We start from the raw sequence: 23,757 nt of genomic DNA, 5'->3' as shown, positions 1-23,757 counted from the left end.
CTGCTATTGTGCAGACAAGGGCAAAATAGCTAATTCTGGTCCTTTCAGGGGCCATAACTCTGGAACCAATAATGGAATCTGGCCAGTTCAAGAAAGGAACCAAGATCTTATGGTGATACAAGTTGTTTGCCAGTTTGGTAAAAATCAAATCATAAATAAAGCTGCTATTGTGCAGACAAGGTCAAAATAGCTGATTTTGGCCCTTTCAGGGGCCATAACTCTGGAACCCATAATGGGATCTGACCAGTTCAAGAAAGGAACCGAGATCTTATGGTGATACAAGTTGTGTGCAAGTTTGGTTAAAATAAAATCATAATGAAACCACTATCGTGCAGACAAATTGTTGACGGACGGACACACGACGGACGAAGGGTGATCACAAAAGCTCACCTTGTCACTATGTGACAGGCGAGCTAAAAAAAAAATATAACAAGAGCTGTCACTAATGGTGACAAATGCCCCCGCAGCACCTTGACCTTTGACCTGGTGACCCCAAAGTCAGTAGGGGTGGTGTATTCAATAAGTACTATCAGCATGTGAAGTTTGAAGGTCTTGAATGAAGTGGTTTGCATGTAAAGTGCCTTCATGCAAAAAGTTAACGTTGGCCCCTGTGACCTTGACCTTTGACCTGGTGACCCTAAAGTCAGTAGGGTTGGTGTACTCATAAAGTACTATCAGCATGTAAAGTTTGAAGGTCCTGCGTGAAGTGGTTCGAAGAAAAGTGCCTTCATGCAAAAAATTAACGTTGGCCCCTGTGACCTTGACCTTTGACCTGGTGACCCCAAAGTCAGTAGGAGTGGTGTACTCAATAAGTACTATCAGCATGTGAAGTTTGAAGGTCCTGGGTGCAGTGGTTCGCGAGTAAAGTGCCTTCATGCAAAAAGTTAACGTTGGCCCCTGTGACCTTGACTTTTGACCTGGTGACCCCAAAGTCAGTAGGATTGGTGTACTCAATAAGTGCTATCAGCATGTGAAATTTGAAGGTCCTGGGTGCAGTGGTTCGCGAATAAAGTGCCTTCATGCAAAAAGTTAACATTGGCCCCTGTGACCTTGACCTTTGACCTGGTGACCCCAAAGTCAGTAGGGGTGGTGTACTCAATAAGTACTATCAGCATGTGAAGTTTGAAGGTCCTGGATGCAGTGATTCGCGAGTAAAGTGCCTTCATGCAAAAAGTTAACGTTGGCCCCTGTGACCTTGCCCTTTGACCTGGTGACCCCAATGTCAGTAGGGGTGGTGTACTCAATAAGTACTATCAGCACGTGAAGTTTGAAGGTCCTGGGTGCAGTGGTTCGCGAGTAAAGTGCTTTCATGCAAAAAGTTAACGTTGGCCCCTGTGACCTTGACCTTTGACCTGGTGACCCCAACGTCAGTAGGGTTGGTGTACTCATAAAGTACTATCAGCACGTGAAGTTTGAAGGTCCTGGGTGCAGTGGTTCGTGAGTAAAGTGCCTTCATGCAAAAAGTTAACGTTGGCCCCTGTGACCTTGACCTTTGACCTGGTAACCCCAAAGTCAGTAGGGGTGGTGTACTCAATAAGTACTATCAGCATGTGAAGTTTGAAGGTCCTGGGTGCAGTGGTTCGCGAGTAAAGTGCCTTCATGCAAAAAGTTAACGTTGTGACTAACGAACGAACGAACGAACGAACTAACGGACGGACAGTTGAAAACTAATATGCCTCCCTTTGGGGGCATAAAAAAATTGTAAGTCCACACAAAAATCCACACCAGTAGAGATAGGTCAAAATACACCTGAAAATTGGATGTAACATGCATGCTGTACTACAGAAAAGTGGTCTTGATTTTTCCCTATAACCAGTAATAAAAAAGTTACAAATATAAGCTATTTATAGTAACAACAAAGGGAAGTAACTCTAGGAGCTTAGGCATGGCACTTCATCACATGAAGATGAACAATTGTGCCAAGTTACATCAAAATCCCTCTATGCATCAAAAAGAAATGCTCCAGACAAAGTCATTCTTGTATCTGACTTTTGACCTCTAAGTGTGACCTTGACCTTAGACCTAGAGACCTGGTTCTTGCACATGACACTCCGTCTCATGGTGGTGAACATTTGTGCCAAAGTACATCAAAATCCCTCCATGCATGAAGAAGAAATGCTCCGGACAAAGTTGTCATTCTTGTATCCTTTGACCTCTAAGTGTGACCTTGACCTTAGACCTAGGGACCTAGTTCTTGCGCATGACACTCCGTCTCATGATGGTGAACAATTGTGCCAAGTTACATCAAATTCCCTCCATGCATGAAGAAGAAATGCTCCGGACAAAGTCATTTTTGAATTTGACCTTTGACCTGTAAGTGTGACCTTGACCTTTGAGATAGGAACCCGAGGTTTGTGCATGACACTCTGTCTCACTGAGGTTAACATTCATACCAAATATAGACAAAATTTCTCATGGCACGTCAAAGTTATGGTCCGGACAAACAAATCCGGACAGATGGACAAGCGGGCTCGACAAAAAACAACATCACCTTAAATTATAATACATGTAAACAATTCCACATTTTTACAATCTTTGCACAATGTACATACTAAACAGGTAATACCTGGTTATTGATATGGAATAGAATGCCATTAGAATCACTAGCAACAACAATACCATCATCAATTCTACATTTTAATCTTCCTAAGAATATTCTCACTTTCAAATTGATAGCATCTTGTAAATTATCAGATAGCACCTTGTATTTTTTTATCAGAAATTTTCTTTAAGTATCATTATTAGCATCCCCTCCGAAAGATAGCAGCAGTAACTGCATCATCATCATTAGCAGCAGCATTAAAATGTGTGAGAATAATCTTGATATTAAATTGACAATCATTATGCGAAGTAAATTATTTAGCATTGTGACTTTGTTTCCATCATGAACATCTGATGATCATTTTCACCTTTTCAGACCAGTGACAATAACAGTTGAATAATTAAGATTTTGAAGCAGCAGTCGTCATTACTATCATACAGTATCAGCAGCAACAGTGATAACACATGCTTAAACAGTTCCAATTTCTGCATCATCATCATCTACAGTAGCAGTAGTAGTCACAATAAGAGCTGTCACAGGAGATAGCATGCTTGACTATTTTGATGCTTGACAGTGAAACTGGGCACATTTGAGGAAACTGGAGCCCGTCACTCCAGTGTGAAGTGAGTCCTCAGTCATAAGTGTGACACATCTTCTCAATATGGTTAACATTTGTGTCAAATTATTTTCAAATCCCTTGATAAATGGCACAGTTATGGACCAGACAAGAAACACCTTTGACTTCTAAGTGTGACCTTGACCATGGAGCTAGGGGTCTGTACATCGTCTTATTATGGTAAACATTTATACCAAGTATACCATTTTAAATATGGGTGTATAACATGGAGCACACTAAAAATATGCATTTGATTGTGACTGAGGCGATTGTGAGAGAACAAAAAGGGATCTGCCAAATAAAAACAACAGTACTGCAATGCATAGCAATATACACAAAGCAAAGTCATATATGACCTTTGACCCCTAAGGGTGACCTTGACCATGAAGTGAGTCATCCATAACATGTGCTCTGCATGTTGCCTCAGTGTGGTGAACATTTGTGCCAATTTTCTTAGAAATCCTTCAAGCAGTTCAAGAGCTACAGAGCAGACACAGCCAAGTCATATATGACCTTTCACTCCTAAGTGTGACCTTGACCTTGAAGCTAGTCATCCGAAACAAAAACTCTAACAACAGTGGAAAACTTCTCATATGACCTTTGACCCCTAAGTGTGACCTTGACCTTAAAATGAGACACTTAAAACATTCGCTCTGCTCGACGTTTCGGTGTGGTCAATATTCGTGTCAAGTTTCTTTGAAATCCTTTAAGGGGTTAAGAGTTACAGAGGGGACACGAAATTGCTAACAGACAGACGGACACCAGGACCATAACATATGTCCCTTCGGGGGTATAAAAAATGTCCATGTCGGGAATATAACCTGACTGCCACGACAATAGAGAAGTTTTCCACTGTTGTTACCAATGAAGCTACGGAGGATTTAGCAACACAGATATTTTATAACTAGAGCTATCACTAAAGGTGATGAATGTACCCCCTCATGCACTGACATAGTACACTGCAATTTGACACACACAAAATTGCATAATTATGTGGACTGTATTTATATAGCCTGTATGTACCATATTTTACCTAAGTCTTGGGACACCCTAAATCTTGGGACACCCCTAAAATGTGGAAAAATAATTATTTTTCTTGACCCTAAGTTTTTGGACATGTATTTTCTCAGCGTGTTTTTCGTCCCACAAGATTGCATAATTATGTGAACTGTATGTATATAGACTGTATGTATACAGTATAGTAAAAAACAAAGTCCCATAACTATACAGAATGTTTATCTAAAAGAATGTAACATGAACCATGCACAACTAGGGTTGCTACTGATCACTTGTGTAAAGTTCCATTAAATTATATGCAAGGGTTCGGAAAATTAGGCGCGCACAAGATTGCATATGCAGACTGTATGTACATAGTATGTTAACAAGAAACAAAGTCATATAATTCCACAATTTTTGTTGTTGAAAGAACCTAACATGCCCAATGCACAACTACTGTTGTTACTGATCACTTGTGTGAAGTTTCATTAAATTTTGTCAAGGGGATGAGGAGAGATTGTGCGCACAAGATTGTGTCTATAGTATCATAACATAAAACAAAGTCCCGTAACTCTGCAATTTTTTTTTTCTGAAAGAACCTAACATGCCCCATGCACAACTACTGTTGGTACTAATCACTTGTGTGAAGTTTCTCTAAATTGTGTCAAGGGGATGAGGAGAGATGGTGCGCACAAGATTGTGTCTATGTATTATACTGTATAGTAACAAAAAAAAGTCCCGTAACTCTGCAATTTTTTTTTTCTAAAAGAACCTAACATGCCCCATGCATAACTACTGTTGTTACTGATCACTTGCGTGAAGTTTCTTTAAATTGTGTCAAGGGGATGAGGAGAGATGGTGCGCACAAGATTGTGTCTAGGAACAGACAGACGGATGGACAGACAGGCAGACACAGGGCCTCTGCTGTCGATCGCCAATGTCGCCATTTGCGATAATTTTAAGAACTTGGCGCTAAATTTTGCAAACTGGCGAAATGACAATAAGTGCCACATAGCTTTTTTTCTCGTCATTTGTTTTTTCCATAGTGATATAAGCGGCCCAATAATTGGTTCCCGATACACGTGTTTACCTAGGCGCTGGTGGTGAATAAAATCGATAACCAGTCTAGGCGGTGTATTTGACAATTCGACTGTTGAAGTTGGTTGACACTTTGAGAATATAATTGTGTAATAATGTGTGAACTGATGGTTAATCAGTAATCAAAACAAAAAAGATTGACATGTTTGTGGCATGCAGTTGTATGACTGACGAATTTTTAATAAGTACGAAAAATACATTTAATTTGTTACTTTTTGCAAATATATTAGATAATTTTGTAATTCCTCAGTTAAATTAATTTCTTTGAAATGTTCAGAAACTGGAAGATATCACTTGCTACCATGACTTCTTAAAAATCATCAGATGAGTGTTCAACTCGACCTTCTAAAATAGAAAAAATTCAGAATTTTCCTTTCAGAAAATAAAAGAGTCCTGGAATATTGGTAAATCATGGATAGATATGATTCTTAAACTAAAGAATTGATTTTGTGTCATTTGCATCCAACTACAAATTGAATTTACTTCTACAATGAACTAATACATCTTCAAAAGTTGTTATTATGCACACTATGACAGCCAACTAAGAGAAATAAAAGTGGCTCAGAAATCTGGCTCAAAAATGGCACTAAAGTGGCTCCAACTTTTTCAAATTGGCGAAAAGGCTGGCGACAAGTATGAACAAGAGCTGTCTGATGACAGCGCGCTCGACTATTCGAAGAATTGACTGAAGAATGGGGTCAAAATATTTCAACAGATATTCAGACAAAAGAAATAAATAGATTAGACAAACAATGTTCCTGTATTTCTTTGATTTCGATAAGTCTTGCACTAAATGGCAATGTATGAACCAATTTCAAAGTCCAAAAAGGGCCATAATTCAGTCAAAATAGTTATGTACTCTTGCTTACAGATAGAAATCATAATGATAAACAAGTGTTCAAAGTTTAAAAGCCATATGTCAAATAGTTTTGACAAAATGTGGACTTGTATGAAAACAGAACCAATTTCAAAGTCCAAAAAGGGCCATAATTCAGCCAAAATAGATGACAGAGTTATGTACTCTTTCCCACAGATAGAGACTATTATACTAAACAAGTGATAAAAGTTTCAAAGCCATATGTCAAACACTTTACAAAAAATATGAACTGGTACGGAAAACTTAACCAAGATTTCTAAGTCAAAAAGGGCCATAATTCAGCCAAACTCCAAGATGGAGTTATGTACTCTTGCCTATAACTGGATATGGTGATGGTAAACAGGTGTTGAAAGTTTCAAAGCTTTATCTCAAAAGACTTTGTCAAAATATGAACTGGTATGAAATATTAACCCAGATTTCTAAGTCAAAAAGGGCCATAATTCAGCCAAAATTCCTGATGGAGTTATGTGCTCTTGCTTATAACTGGACATGGTGATGGTTAACAAGTGTTGAAAGTTTCAAAGCTTTATCTCAAAAGACTTTGTCAAAATACGAACTGGTATAAAAAACTTAACCAAGATTTCTAAGTCGAAAGGGGCCATAATTCAGTCAAAATCCTTGATGGAGTTATGTACTCTTGCCTATAACTGGACATGGTGATGGTAAACAAGTGTTGAAAGTTTCAAAGCTTTATCTTAAAAGACTTTGTCAAAATATGAACTGGTACGAAAAACTTAACCATGATTTCTAAGTCAAAAAGGGCCATAATTCAGCCAAAATCCTTGATGGAGTTATGTGCTCTTGCCTATAACTGGCCATGGTGGTGGTAAACAAGTATTGAAAGTTTCAAAGCTTTATCTCAAAAGACTTTGTCAAAATGTGGACTGGTACGAAAAACTTAACCAAGGTGTGACGCCGACGCCGACACCGTGGTGAGTAGGATAGCTCTACTTATTCTTCGAATAGTCGAGCTAAAAACCCAGAGGAGGCCCTGAGACAGACAACCTGAAACCAGTATACCCCCCTTACAACTTTGCTGTCAGGGGGTACACTTAAGGCAGCTTACCTAGAGTAAAGTGTTACATTGTAAAAAGTAGTAACAAGAGGGTCATGATGACCCTGAATCGCTCACCTGAGTAATATAAAGCACATGTTTAAAATAGCAAACTGATGCTAAAATATTAGAAAGCAGGTCAGTATGTCACATTCATGGTCACTGAGAGTTAGTTTTAAGATTGGTGTGAAAAACTGTACATGTATGTCATCCAAATTTCAAGACTGTATCATAAAAAAATAAGAAAGTAGGTCAAGGTCACAGTCAAGTAATCATTAATCACTTTGGGTCATCAGGTAATTATGATAAAGCACTCTAGGAAATATGAATTGATAACTTTTGAAGTATTTATTCCTATATAACTTATATAACAAAAGACACCCAGGGTGGGGCGCCTCTGGGGCATAATATGAACAATCTTGTATGAGATCCACTAAGCAATGCTACATACCCAATATCCAAGGCCTAGGCTTTGAACTTTCAGACAAGAAGATTTTTTCCCCTATAGATATATCTATGTTAAATTTAGGAACCCTAGGGCTGGGCCTCATCCTATCTACCCACAAACCAAGTTTGAAGTCAATACCTTGCATGTTTATTGATTTATGCTCCAGACACAAAATATGTTGGCTAATTTTAACTTTCAGCACTGTTTGTGACCTTGACCTTTGCCCTACAGACGGTTTAAGCACTCTACACAGCTTCTTATTGCCATATACCCTTGTCCCAAATTTGAAGTCAATAATGTGAATTTAGTTTTGCTCAGGACACAAATTATGATGGACAAAAAGTCTCACAGATGAACACGCAATCACATATTTCCTTTTTTCAAAACAGATAAATAATAAAATAGGGTTTTCCCCTTCATGACCATGGTTTTTATAGAATACCTAGTGGTAGGGTATAACATGTACAGAGGCATTTTCTTTTTGATCTGGCGCCAGTGATTTTGGTAAAGACAATGACTGTTAATACTGAAATATTTGAATTTGAATTTTGAAAGAGGGTTACCCAGAGATTATTTGTGTAAAGTTTCATCAAAATCCATTCAGTGGTTTTGGAGATGTTGTTTAAAGAAATAGCTGATGTAAAGTGACAATGCCCTCTGGAGTTAATGTGTTTTTTGACAAATCTGAAAAATTTGAACATTATTAGCAGGTCACACGAGAACCATTTGTGTAAAGTTATTTTAAAACTGGCTAGCAGTTTCACACAGGAAAGTTTCCACAATATACATTCTAGGGAAAAGTGACAATGCCCTCTGATGATAAAAGTGGTTATATGGTATCTATTAAATGCAAGGAAATCAAGTCATTTATGGTGCAATTTGCAAAAAAAAATTCAACAACCTGGGAGGGGTCAGGAGTCAATCCTCCGATATCTATCCCCTCAACGCTTCACGCCACACCAGTACCAGATGCCTCTCAACGCCAAATTAAACTAGAATGTGTCTGTAGCACACAGGGTGTGCCCTCCACTGGTACATTTGTCACATATAAGGGGCAATAATCCAAATCAGTCTTAATGAGGCATAGCCTCAACAAACATTTTATGAAAAGAATTTGAAGTATTCTAGGCCATAAATATACTTTTCGAGCTATGAGCATCACAAACAAATAATCCACTATTGTGGCTATTTCAAGGGCCATAACACTGTAATAAGCACTAAGATTCTCATGAAGAATGCCAAATGTGCAAGGTCACATGATAAAGACTCAAGCAAGGTTTCATAAATTTACATATAAAATATTTTTTTGAGCTAGGCACACAATTAGGTGAAAATGTGCATTTTTGTGACCCCCCCCCCCCTCCCCTATGAGTGGTGGGGGCATATAGATTTCCTCTTGTCCGTACGCCCATCTGAAGTTCGTGACATGCCTAGCTCAAAAGTAAATTGATGAAACTGTGAATAAGTCTTTATCACAAGGTGAAAATGTGCATTTTTGACTATTTCAGGGGCCATAACTGTAGAAATTGTAAGAAAAACAGGTGGTGCGCAAGTTCATATCATGATAAAGACTCCTGCAAGGTTTCATAAATTTATATCAAATACTTTTTGAGTTAGGCGTGTCACAAGTTGAAAATGTGCATTTTTTACTATGTCAGGGGCCATAACTCTGAAAACAGGGGGCGGAGCCAGACGAAAAATAGGAGTTCATACCATGATAAAGACTCATGCAAGATTCCATCAATTAATATGAAATACTTTTTGAGCTAGGCGCGTCACGAACTTCGGACGGACAGATGAATGGACGGACGGACACACAGAAAAGACCAAATCTATATGCCCCAACCACTCATGGGAGGGGCACAAAAACATTTCACCATTCTGATAAAAACATAATGACCCTTTAGGTTAAAGGTCAGTAATTCAAATCCTTCTTTGTTTCATATAAAAAACGACAACTTCATATCGTCTTTACGTATCTTTAGAGAACATCACTTTTTCCTACACCTATTTTTCACGAAAGTTCTATCACAAATTAACGAAAAAATGAAAAGAAAATAGGGGGTTATGTAGTTCCTAGTGAAAATGCCAGTCAGTTGTGGTCTGCTACCTAAAAATGGCGCATATTTACTCTCGTCCGCGCAATAAACACCTACTTCCGGTTTCGATCTGCAAAACTTGCCATGTGGGGTTTATGAACATGAAAACCGTCTCATTTCATGCAGAATGTCTTCTAGTAGTGAGAAACGGTGATTAAAGCACTCGTTCTACACGAATTTGCGCAAAAAATGGGAAAATTAGGATCTATTTATTATGGACTTCTTTCGACTACACCACGGAAGCACATTTTCGACCGAATTACTGACCTTATTCCTATAAGAAATGTTTCTTTTCAAATATCACATAATTTTCATTTCTATTTTCAAGAAAGATGTAATACCAAACATATTGCCAAGTTTCATTGTGAAATTTCGAGATTTTAGAGAAATATAGACATTTAATAGAAGCCACCCCCTACCAATTTACTGGGCTAAATTTTGGCCCTATGGCCCTTTTATTGTATATTTTGGTAAAAGTTTCACTCGTTTGCATTATTTTTCACTTGGATTCTGAAATATCATTCATTCCGTCATGAATAAGACCCAAAAGGATGCATTTTGTGCATTTTCTGACATTCTGGAGACAAAATACTGGCTTTTTAATCCCAGAAATCGCTGCTGAATAGGCGCATCTTCTCAAAATATGGTCAAAATTCAAAAATTTTCAAATTTCACTATTATTTTGCATTGAAAACACCCTTTTATATCATAAACAACCGATCTATGACTATTAAGACTAATTGCGATGTGTTTCGAGAAAGTCTTATTTCAGCTCTTATAGGTTAAAGGTCAGTAATTCAAATCCTTCTTTGTTTCATATAAAAAACGACAACTTCATATCGTCTTTACGTATCTTTAGAGAACATCACTTTTTCCTACACCTATTTTTCACGAAAGTTCTATCACAAATTAACGAAAAAATGAAAAGAAAATAGGGGGTTATGTAGTTCCTAGTGAAATGCCAGTCAGTTGTGGTCTGCTACCCTAAAAATGCGCATATTTACTCTCGTCCGCGCAATACAACACCTACTTCGTTTCGATCTGCAAAACTTGCCATGTGGGGTGTATGAACATGAAAACCGTCTCATTTCATGCAGAATGTCTTCTAGTAGTGAGAAACGGTGATTAAAGCACTCGTTCTACACGAATTTGCGCAAAAAATGGGAAAATTAGGATCTATTTATTATGGACTTCTTTCGACTACACCACGGAAGCACATTTTCGACCGAATTACTGACCTTATTCCTTTACTTTAAAGGTGGATAATCAGATTTTGGCCATGTAACGGATTTGTTCGAAACTTTAGCATCTGATCATTTACACTCATTTATGTTCACTTAACACTTAATACAAATTAGATTTTCACTGGAGGTATTTTTAAAATTTTATTTTCCTATCCTGGTTGCCCAACCAAGATAGAGTTATTTTATCATAAGTATAAATTTGATAAACATATTTTGGGCCTAAGGAAATGTATAAATATTAGACATATTGTAATATATTTGTAAATATTTGCATTAAAAATTAGTATTTGATGGAATTCATTAGAAACGCAAGTTTTGAAAATTTATTTTTTACCTCCCTTTGCCTACTTGGTTGCGAAACCAAGATAGATTGGAAATGGAAATAAACGAATTCAAAGCTACACACAGTTTTAAAAAACTTGCATTTTGGTTCAGATTGTTCAATAGTTGATATGTCTATCAAATGCAAATGTAAAACTAGACATTGTTCGAAATAAAAAGTAATACCCAGTTTTTATATACTTTCATATTAAAGGGGGAGTAATTACAAAATTTTAAAAAAAATAATAAAATATACATTTCAAATAGGAATCTAATTCTAGTAATCGGTCTTTTGTTCCTTAAATAATTCTCTACCAGAATATACATAAAGTAAAACATGTCATTAAATGTTAATTAAATGTGACTGACCACCTTTAACCATATCTATCTTAGAATCATAAAAGCCTGTTAAATCTATTGTGTCATCACCATCACAGCAGCAACATTTCCCTATAATGAGCCTTCACTAGAACAATGTCTATTTAGTGAGTAGGTTATAGGAAAAAGATGTTTCCTTTTGTGAAGAAAGCACCAAGAACTTTGTATGTAACTATGCTGAATCCAAAACAAGAGGGCCAAGATGGCCCTAGGTCGCTCACTTGAGAAACACACCATAATACACCATAACAGTGTAAACATGTTTGACCTAGTGATTTCATGGAAAAAAATATTCTGACCAATTATCATTAAAATTGGACGCAAAAACAAGTATTTTCTCTGATTTGACCTAGTGACCTAGTTTTTGATCCTAGATGACCCATATTCGAATTTGACCTAGATTTATAAAGGGCTATCATTCTGACAAAATTTCATGAAGATCAGTTGAAAAATACAGCCTCTATCACATACACGAGGTTTTTTTTGTTTTAAAACCTAGTGACCAACTTTTTGACTACGATGACCCATATTCAAATTCTCCCTAGATTTCATCAAGGCAATCATTCTGACTTACTTTCAGGAAGATCAATTGAAAAAAAAACAGCCTCTATGCATACACAAGGTTTTCCTTTGATTTGACCTAGTGACCTAATTTTTGACCCCAGATGGCCCATATTCGAACATGACCTAGATTTCATTAAGGCAATCATTCTGACTAAATTTCATAAAAATCAATTGAAAAATACAGCCTCTAGCGCATACACAAGGTTTTTCTTTGATTTGACCTAGTGACCTAGTTTTTGACCCCAGATGACCCATTTTCAAACTCGGCCTAGATTTCATTAAGGTTATCATTCTGACCAAAATCATGAAGATTAATTGAACAAGAGCTGTCCGTAAGACAGCCAAGCTCGACTATTCGAAATATTATATTGTCACAGAAGCAGGAAATTATTACCCAAAATGTTAAATATCAAAAGAGTTTTAATTATGTTCAAAAGGGAACATCATTTGACCAAAATACATATCAGAGTTATGGGACTTATGGGACTTGATGTTATCAACTAGTTTTATAACCCCGAAGAAACATGTTAAGTTTCAATTCAATATCTGCATTAGTTTTGGGATAGTAAAATTGCATGTAAAACTTTAACCAGAATTTCTAAGTCCAAAAGGGGCATAATTGCTCAAAATACATGTTAAGAGTTATGGAACTTGACCCAGTGAGGTTGGTAATTGACCTAGAAAAAGAATAAATAAGTTTCAAAGCTATATGCCTTTTGGTAATAGCTGTATGTACTTGCACGCAAAACTTTAACGAGGATTTTTCCAAAAGGGGGCATAATTTGCCCAAAATACATGTCAGAGTTATGGGACTTGGTGCTATCAACTAGTTTTATAACCCCGAAGACACATGTGAAGTTTCAATTTAATATCTGAAGTAGTTTTGGTAGATGTTACTGCACGCAAAACTTTAACCAGGATTTTTCATCAAAGGGGGCATAATTTGCCCAAAATAATGTCAGAGTTATGGGACTTGAGCCAGTCGAACTAGTTTTGATCCTCGAAAGAAACAATAAGTTTCAATTATATGCCTTATAGTATAGCGTAGTACTGCAGTAAAACTTTAACCAGATTTTCTAAGTCCAAAAGGGGCATAATTTGCCAAATATATGTCAGAGTTATGGGACTTGACCCAGTGAGGTAGGTAATTGATCTAGAAAAAGAAAAAATAAGTTTCAAATCTATATGCCTTTTAGTAATAGCTGTAGTACTTGCATGTAAAACTTTAACCAGAATTTTCTAAGTCCAAAAGGGGGCATAATTTGGCCAAAATGAAGGTCAGAGTTATGGAACTTGGTGCTATCAACTAGTTTTATAACCCCGAAGACACATGTGAAGTTTCAATTCAATATCTGCATTAGTTTTGGAGATAGTAACTTGCATGTAAAACTTTAACCAGAATTTTCTGAGTCCAAAAGGGGGCATAATTTGCTCAAAATACATGTTAGAGTTATGAAACTTGACCAAGTGAGGTTGGTAATTGACCTAGAAAAAGAATAAATAAGTTTCAAAGCTATATGCCTTTAAATGATAGCTTATGTACTTGCATGCAAAAACTTAACCAAGGTGTGACGCCGACGCCGACGCCAGGGTGAGTAGAATAGCTAGACTATTCTTCGAATAGTCAAGCTAAAAATACAGCCTCTATTGCATACACAAGGTTTTTCTTTGATTTGACCTAGTGACCTAGTTTTTGACCCCAGATAACCCATTTTCGAACTCGGCCTAGATTTCATCAAAGTAATCATTCTACCATAATTTATGAAGATTAAATGAAAAATACAGCCTCTCTCGCATACACAAGGTTTTTCTTTGATTTGACCTAGTCACCTAGTTTTTGACCCCAGATAACTCATTTTCAAACTCGGCCTAGATTTCATCAAGGTAATCATTCTGACCAAATTTCATGAAGATCAGTTGAAAAATACAGCCTCTATTGCATACACAAGCTAAATGTTGACGGACAGACGACAGACAGACGCCGGACACCGAACGTCGAGTGATCAGAAAAGCTCACATGAGCTAAAAAGGAGACACTGTTCGCTACCCTCAATTAGCTTAAAATGACGCCCTATATTTTATTTATTTTAATCATATATATAATGTAAGCAATGTCCAAAAGGTTAATGTATAACCTAGAGAAGTAACTATTATTGACATAATATTTATTTAGTTACACTTTATACACATTTAATATAAAGGACACTGACAAATGACATAGATGAGGCCCTAAAAGGGTTTTTTTTTTTTTAAATTTAATTTACAGGATGACTTTTTTAAGTGTGAATATTATATCACTCGGGTAAACAAAACTAAGTTTAGTATTTAATTATATCAAAATATTATTTAAACATTCTTTACATTTTGAGGTTCATTAAGGGTATTTTATAAAACAAGTTCACATATACCGGGTACATACTGTAATTCATAATCAACTTTACAGTACTTATACTGTACATGGGGTACCGATAGTTTGATTTCCCTATGAATATTATTGTTAAGCATTCAAAAGAGCAGCTAAAGAAGGGGCTATTTTGTGTTTTTCTTGTAAATTCAATAACTAATGTAAATTCATGTAAAACATAGTTACAGTCTAACCTGTCTTAAGCAGCCAGCCAGGGGAAGCATACAATTTGGCCGCTTAAGCCAGGTGACCGCTGATCGGAGGTGCAGCCGGTATATGTATTTTTCAGAATTCTGACCAGTTTAGCCTTTAGACCCATTTCATTTTCGGTTTTCTATTATTATTTACCAGGATACAATGACGTGCATTTGCCTTCGCAATACGAATGGTCTTCTTAGCAATCTAAAACTCCGGCGTGTTTTTTTTTTACAACAAAAATTGTTACAGACAATTTTCCAACTTCAAAACAAGTTTGTTTACAATTTTCTCCATTTTGGTAAGGGAAGCTACTCTCCGCGCTTATTGTATACGCTAATTCTAAGATTGCCGTTACGTACCGTAAAAGATAGAGGGGTTTATAGTTTTTTCAAACACATTTAATTTCGTATTAATTTAATAGTATTTTGATGACAGAAGTATAAGAAAATCACAAATATTATGCTACTAATTAGTTATCGAGTATTATTTTTAACCGAGATCAAACTGTGAACAACAAAATTGACACGAGGTGACACGTTAATTGCCGATAATTACTGGACATTTGATCATAACAACAAGAGTGCCAGAATGTCACAATATACGCCCATCACAGCAAATTTCTTTACACTAGCACCTGTATTTGCAAATGGAATTTTAATTTTCTAGTTGTTTACAATGTTTTTTTTTATTGTAATTCTTTTATTTCTCTAAGTCCACAAAAAAATCCTTACCAGGTAGAGATACCTTAAAATACACCCAAAATTTGAAAGTAACATCAATGTTGTACCACAGAAAAGTGGTCTTGGTTATTCCCTACGGTCAATTATAAAAAAGTTATAATGTAAGATATTTATAGTAACAACTAAGGGAAGTTGATCTTTAAAGAGAAAAAAAAAAAAAAAAAAAAATTACAAGTCCATACAAAAATTCTTACTAGGTAGAGATAGCTCAAAATACACCTCAGAATTGGTTGTAACATGCATGTTGTAATACAGAAAAGTGGTCTCGATTTTTCCCTACGACTTGTAATGAAAAAGTTACAATATAAGCTATTTATAGTAACAACAAAGGGAAGTAATTCAAAAGAAAGGACCAGTGTATGACACTCCATCTCATGATGGTGTACAATTGTGCCAAGTTACATCAAAATCCCTCCATGCATGAAGAAGAAATGCTCCGGACAAAGTCATTCTTGTATCTGACCTTTGGCCTCTAAGTGTGACCTAGACCTTAGACCTAGGGACCTGGTTCTTGTGCACGACACTCCGTCTCATGCTTGTGAACATTTGTGCCAAGTTGTATCAAAATCCCTCAATGCATGAAGAAGAAATGCTCCGGACAAAGTTTTCATTTCTTGTATCCTTGACCTCTAAGTGTGACCTTGACCTTACTCCTAGGGACCTGGTTCTTGCGCATGACACTCCGTCTCATGATGGTGAACAATTGTGCCAAGCTACTTCAAAGTCATTTCATGCATGAAGATTTAATACAAAAATATGAAAATTGTACGTATTTCAAAACTTTTTGAATTTTTAGAATCCATAAATGAGAGAAACAGTTATTAAGAAGTAAAATTCCCATCCCATACACAATGTAAAAACATTTGTTTTGCCCACCACCAGATAAACAGATGTTGATGCGTGCCATAGAAAATGTGCAGAGGAGAGCCACAAGGATGCTTCATGAATTACAAGGATTAGAGTACAGCGATAGGTTAATCCAACTAGGGATGCCAACTCTAGAGTATAGGAGAACTAGAGCAGATGTCATTGAAGTGTACAAACTTAGAAATGAACTAGATAAAACTTCCACAAACTTGCTAACTGTTAGAACTAATACTAATACAAGGGGGAACACACAGAAATTATTCAAGCCTAGAGCCAATTCTAACACAAGAAAAAATACTTTCAGTCACAGAGTAATTGACACATGGAATGCACTCCCCTCCAGTACAATTGAAGCTCCAACTCTCAACAGTTTCAAATCAAGGCTAAATAAGCACTGGTCTGGGTGGTCAAAATTCATAGCTAAGTGCTACAGCCCCTTTCAGTAAAAGTTCTGTATATTGACATAAAGGGTGATAAGACTGTGCTAGGGAACAATGTTCCTTTTTAGAAATTTTATTGATTGATATTTTTAAATGTCAGGCCAGTCTGAACCCAAGCATAGGTGCTATGGTCTTAACTTGTAAAATCTAGACTATATGACAGTGAAGATAAATTATGTTCTTTTTAAAAAAAAAAAAAAACAAGAACAAAAACAAACACCAAAATAACTTGTTTTTACTATATAAATGTAACGCCAGTCTAATTCAAGCAATGGATACTGTGCCAAAACACGCAATTGATAGTACATACACAAGTATATATTGTATAGACTGTGCTAAATAACTGTGATTTTTTATCTTTTTAAGAACACACCATTATAAGGAATTTTAACTGTAAATAGTAGTAATATAATATATGTCAGAATGTACATACCAATATTATGACAATTAAATGGTATAGAATAAATATAAAGATAACTCATAATAACCATAATTAAAATAATTTAGTACCAAATTGGGAAAACAAATACAAATGGGCCTAAGAAGCGACAACGCTTAACATCTAATGATGTTCCGGGCTTCTACTCTACATGAACTACATGAAAAAAAAATGAACTATCACGACAATCTCTCTTATGTTTTATTTTTATATTGGTTGGTCATTGCATATTATCGCTAAATTTTAGAAAAGGGGTCTGTGTCAATGTTATGTTCATTTCAATAACAAGGATGGTAATTCTGCTCGATTGACAGAAACAATGAGAATGCCTTCCAAAAAACGCTATAATTTTACTTTGCTTCCAATTTTTGTGGAACAAAAGCAATGGCTAACACACAGAATGCTTGCATTTCTTTTTCTTAAAATATCATCGCCTTAAAATATCTTCATTTTCACGACAAATCATATTTTTCCCACAAAGATAGATAGATATAAATAGAAATTTGACAGTCGAACTAATCTGACATGTACAGTTTGTTTTAATTGACGGTCATTTTCACTGCGATGGCTGCCAAAGTCAGAAATAAAAAAGCAGCTACACGGCCACAGTAAGCCTGTCTAAAAAAATTTTTGAAAAAGATTTTGCTCGACAGTGTCGGACTTACATTTTGCTGCGAACGTGCTCGGGGGTCATTTCGTACAAGATTTTACCATTTTTAATGGGAATTATACAGGAACGACAGTCCCTCGTCAAACTATACAGAAGTGTTTACATTTAAATGACAAAGAATTGCACTGAACACCCAGGTGTTTGTGGCTGGAAGAATACACAAGTGGGCAGTGGGCCCCTGTCTCACTAGTTGTTTTCAGTGAAACGTGAAACACTCGTTAGAAAAAGTACTGATGAGAGCGTAAATATAGTCAGTTGGCCATATTTCTCCACCGTTTCTGCGACGAATCCTCCACCGTCGTGGCATTGGAACCACCGCTTTTGTGAAAGCTAAGGCCAGTGTGATTGTTGAGGTATGATCTTACACATTCAATGCTAATACTTTTCAAATCTTCAGTAAAATACGTAATAAATATATGGTTTAGTTGTGATTATCCAGTACACGTACATGTATATAAATCACAGGAGTACAGTATCACTCACAGGAGTTGGTAGTCTAAATAATGAGACCTCGGGTAGACCGATTTTACATTTTGATATTTTACGTTGTCTAGCGGATATCGACAAGTCAAAATATAACGATATTCAACTCTCGAGTACAATTATTTGGACTATGGAGTTGGTAGCCGAATACCCAGTGCGAGTTCGAGTCCGCCAGCACAATCTATCAATCTATTTATACTGCAGCACTCCTCTCTGCCAGTATTATGTGCAGCTGGGAACTGCACATGCATGAACATTCAAATATTTCCAAACAGTCAGTAAACATACATGTATCTTTAACTCTATAATTGAATTCATAAGAAGATAAAGAAAGCCACCAAGACTGACTGAAAATGAAATACTGTAAAGTGAAAATCGAAAATGTACTTACAAGTCCCACCCCCGCCCTGCGACTGGCCAAGCCGCAGGGCAAAAGACCTCAACCTCTGGAACAGGGAAGAACAAAAACTGTGAACAGAAATCCAGCAACTGCTAAGAAAAGCCATCTTGATAACTTTGTTAGTCAATGTGTAATACTTGGCAAGCGCTAAATTTCTGAAGGTCAAAATTTGAATTTCCATATATATAGTAGGTCAAATCAAGCGGACGATTTCATTGGATAATGGACAGTAGTTAATAAGGGTTTATTTACAATTGTTTGCAGTTTGCAGGTCATTTTTCAATAATTGCATATCACTGTATTGATCGAATCATAAATAATGTTGCAATTTTTCCTTCTTATTTTGACTTCTTGCCGATGTTTACGTTTCATTTCAGTTTTTTCATATTTCAAATCTGCCCTCTACACTTTCTTTCATAAATGGTATCTTCCAATCGCTCGTGCGTCAGCGGAAAATAACGGTTAGTAACATCGGGTATTTCCGTGCCCAAAAATAGAAATATGAAGTTCTACAGGACAAATGGTGTGCTTTAAAGCAAAGCCATGAATGTCAATCCGCCTGTTAACAGGTCGGAGACTTCCCCTGGATTGAGAGACAGTCTCTAGATCTAAACACTGTCTCTCGTTTGAAACACAAAATGTCTTTCGATCGAAAGACTGTATTTAGCATTAGTGTTGAAAAAACATGAAATCATTATTAAAACAATCATTTCATTACAGTCGCATTATTTATTCATTGAAACAACTTGTTATTTCAAGTAAACTTTACAAGAAACTCATTGTCATAGAAGTTTGCTTAAGCATAATAATGCTTAAACAAAATTCCCAAAATAATTTTGATTTTGAAAATTTGATAAAAGAAAGATAATTTTCTATATTTGAAATAAATTTGCGCATTCTAAAAAGAGAGTCTTAATTACTCTTTCAATGATTTTCATTGCTTAAGCTAATTTGAGTCTTTCGATCGAAAGACATTTTGTCTTTCGAACGAGAGACAATGTTTAGATCGAGAGAATGTCTCTCAATCCAAGGGAAGTCTCCGACCTGGTTAAGACGAAAAGAAAAAAAAAAACCTCATCGCGGTTAAACACATAAGCTTATAAGCATTTTATTTTGACTCTTAAAGATTTGGCCTGAAACTAATCTTTCTTTCAGATTCCAGTTTTGGTCATATTATGAACATTAGAATATGATATTTGTAAAAAAACAAACACACAAGACATGGTAAAAATAATGACATTTTTAATACTGCAAGGCCATCTTATATGCCGCTCGGACCAGGATGTCCAAGGTGGTCTTTTGTGATCTTTTTATAGATACAAAACTACACCACTTGAACGAGCTGGAGACTTCCCCCGATCATTTTATATCTTTGGAATAAATTTGTACGTCTATCAGTGATATTGATTCCTTAAGCTAATTTGAGTCTCTCAAACTTTCGAACGAGAGACAGAGTTTAGATTGAACGAATGCCCTCCAAATCTAAGTCTTTGGCCTGCTGAAAGGGCGATAAAACCTCAGCAAGATCTCGTGGTATAGACGCAGCTCTGTGTGTTTGGCGGGGATTCAGCAAGATTGCTGCTACTAAAGTAGGGGGACGGGCATTAGAGACGGTCAGTGAGGATGTTTCACTGGAATAACAATGTAACACACTGCACAGACTATAATACTTATTGTTTTTAAACAATGGAAGAAGATGTTTTTTCGAGCTCAGCATATATAATCTAAATATAAAAGCGTCGTATATTATTATATATATGAAATATCTCAGATCAACATAATAAGAATAAAATTCTTACCTATACTTTTCATTCATTTTGAGAGCACATGTAACAAGAAACAGAGATTTCCCGTGATACCCGCGACACTCATGCAAAAGAGATACACTTCAATGCATATTGAACAAGCAGCTGGGAAAGGGGGAATAAACAAGTTTGCTGCATTTTATTTCTGATTTAATCATCTCCCATTTCACCAGAACAAACCACCACCGCTGCTGCATATAATAAGGGTTCAGTGGGCCGCTGTAATGAAGTATTTCGACCCCCATAGAATAACGACCCCCCCCCCCCGGTCATTTTTCTACAGAAAATGTGACTCCTTTCCTGTAAAATATTGACTCCCCTTATAAAAAACTGACTCCCTTTGAAAACACTATAGAATAACGACCCCCCGGTCATTATCCTATAGAAAAACTGACCCCTCCAAGTAAAATACTGACTCTCTAAAGATGACTCCCTTCGAATCTCATAGAATAACGACCCCGATTATTATTCTATAGGAGAAGTGACTACTTCCATGTAAAATACTCACTGCCGAAATTACTACATTATAACTATCACTATGAATTTGATGAAAATGTGAAATAATTGGGTCATGATGACCCAGGATTGCTCATCTGAATGATACGAGCTACATGTTTCAAGCATCAAACTGATGCTAAAATATTAAGAAAGTAGGTCAGTAGGTCACATTTATGGTCACTGAAAGTCAGTTTTAAGATTGGTGATGTCAGTATGCTAGTATGTTGCGTTCATTACCTCTAACAGGCCGAGTCTGCTAGTATGTTGCGTTCGTTACCTCTAACAGGCCGAGTCTGCTAGTATGTTGCGTTCATTACCTCTAACAGGCCGAATCTGCTAGTATGTTGCGTTCACTACCTCTATCAGACCGAGTCTGCTAGTATGTTGCGTTCGTCACCTCCATCAGGCCGAGTCTGCTAGTATGTTGCGTTCGTCACCTCCATCAGGCCGAGTCTGCTAGTATGCTGCGTTCATCACCTCCTTCATCAGGCCGAGTCTGCTAGTATGCTGCGTTCATCACCTCCATCAGGCCGAGTCTGCTAGTATGCTGCGTTCATCACCTCCATCAGGCCGAGTCTGCTAGTATGCTGCGTTCATCACCTCCATCAGGCCGAGTCTGCTAGTATGCTGCGTTCATCACCTCCATCAAGCCGAGTAATCAAGCCGAGTCTGCTAGTATGCTGCGTTCATCACCTCCATCAAGCCGAGTAATCAAGCCGAGTCTGCTAGTATGCTGCCTTCATCATCTCCATCAGGCCGAGTCTGCTAGTATGCTGCCTTCATCATCTCCATCAGGCCGAGTCTGCTAGTATGCTGCGTTCATTACCTCCATCAAGCCGAGTAATCAAGCCGAGTCTGCTAGTATGCTGCCTTCATCATCTCCATCAAGCCGAATCTGCTAGTATGTTGCGTTCATTACCTCCATCAAGCCGAGTAATCAAGCCGAGTCTGCTAGTATGCTGCCTTCATCATTTCCATCAAGCCGAATCTGCTAGTATGTTGCGTTCAGCCGAGTCTGCTAATATGTTCCGATCATTATCTCCATCAAGCCGAATCTGCTAGTATGTTGCGTTCATTACCTCCATCAAGCCGAGTAATCAAGCCGAGTCTGCTAGTATGCTGCCTTCATCATCTCCATCAAGCCGAATCTGCTAGTATGTTGCGTTCAGCCGAGTCTGCTAATATGTTCCGATCATTATCTCCATCAAGCCGAGTCTGCTAGTATGTTGCGTTCAGCCGAGTCTGCTAATATGTTGCGTTCATTACCCTTATCAAGCCGAGTCTGCTAGTATGTTGCGTTCATTACCTCTATCAAGCCGAGTCTGCTTGTATGTTGCGTTCATTACCTCTATCAAGCCGAGTCTGCTTGTATGTTGCGTTCATTACCTCTATCAGGCCGAGTCTGCTAGTGTGTGCGTTCATTACCTCTATCATGCCGAGTCTGCTGGTATGTTGCGTTCATTACCTCTATCAGGCCGAGTCTGCTAGTATGTTGCGTTCATTACCTCCATCAAGCCGAGTCTGCTGGTATGTTGCGTTCATTACCTCCATCAAGCCGAGTCTGCTAGTATGTTGCGTTCATTACCTCTATCAAGCCGAGTCTGCTAGTATGCTGTGTTCATTACCTCTATCAAGCCGAACGTTCATCACCTCTATCAATCCGAGTCTGCTAGTATGTTGCGTTCATTACCTCCATCAAGCCGAGTCTGCTGGTATGTTGCGTTCATTACCTGTATCAAGCCGAGTCTGCTGGTATGTTGCGTTCATTACCTCCATCAAGCCGAGTCTGCTAGTATGTTGCGTTCATTACCTCTATCAAGCCGAGTCTGCTGGTATGTTGCGTTCATTACCTCCATCAAGCCGAGTCTGCTAGTATGAGTCTGCTAGTATGTTGCGTTCATTACTTCTATCAGGCCGAATCTGCTAGTATGAGTCTGCTAGTATGTTGCGTTCATTACCTCTATCAGGCCGAGTCTGCTAGTATGTTGCGTTCATTACCTCCATCAAGCCGAGTCTGCTGGTATGTTGCGTTCATTACCTCCATCAAGCCGAGTCTGCTAGTATGTTGCGTTCATTACCTCTATCAAGCCGAGTCTGCTAGTATGAGTCTGCTAGTATGTTGCGTTCATTACCTCTATCAGGCCGAGTCTGCTAGTATGAGTCTGCTAGTATGTTGCGTTCATTACCTCTATCAGGCCGAGTCTGCTAGTATGTTGCGTTCATCTATCGAGTCTGCTAGTATGTTGCGTTCATTACCTCTATCAAGCCGAGTCTGCTAGTATGTTGCGTTCATTACCTCCATCAAGCCGAGTCTGCTAGTATGTTGCGTTCATTACCTCCATCAAGCCGAGTCTGCTAGTATGTTGCGTTCATTACCTCTATCAAGCCGAGTCTGCTAGTATGCTGCGTTCATTACCTCCATCAAGCCGAGTCTGCTAGTATGCTGCGTTCATTTCCTCTATCAGGCCGAGTCTGCTAGTATGCTGCGTTCATTACCTCTATCAAGCCAAGTCTGCTAGTATGCTGCGTTCATTACCTCCATCAAGCCGAGTCTGCTAGTATGCTGCGTTCATTTC

The 23,757-nt window shown here is 37.5% G+C and overlaps 1 long non-coding RNA gene across 11 annotated transcripts in view; it reads right to left on the bottom strand.

Moving 5' to 3' along the window:
* The window catches only part of LOC123538809 (uncharacterized), a 66,462-nt gene extending 45,714 nt beyond the window's left edge, over positions 1-20,748 (bottom strand). For 8 of the 11 annotated variants that reach the window (XR_008368473.1, XR_008368478.1, XR_008368483.1 and 5 more), the window contains exon 1: positions 14,990-15,146. This is a non-coding gene — a long non-coding RNA (uncharacterized LOC123538809). Of the gene's footprint in view, positions 1-14,989; positions 15,147-18,869; positions 19,015-20,677 lie in introns of those variants that run through there. The other 3 variants (XR_008368474.1, XR_008368477.1, XR_008368475.1) reach the window with 3 other exon arrangements.
* Positions 20,749-23,757: the final 3,009 nt, after the last annotated feature.

The sequence above is a fragment of the Mercenaria mercenaria genome, chromosome 18 (genome assembly GCF_021730395.1).
Source record: "Mercenaria mercenaria strain notata chromosome 18, MADL_Memer_1, whole genome shotgun sequence".
NCBI classification, from domain to species: Eukaryota; Metazoa; Mollusca; class Bivalvia; order Venerida; family Veneridae; genus Mercenaria; species Mercenaria mercenaria.
Note: the sequence above shows the minus strand (reverse complement) of the source record. Positions and strands in the feature narration are given on the sequence as shown.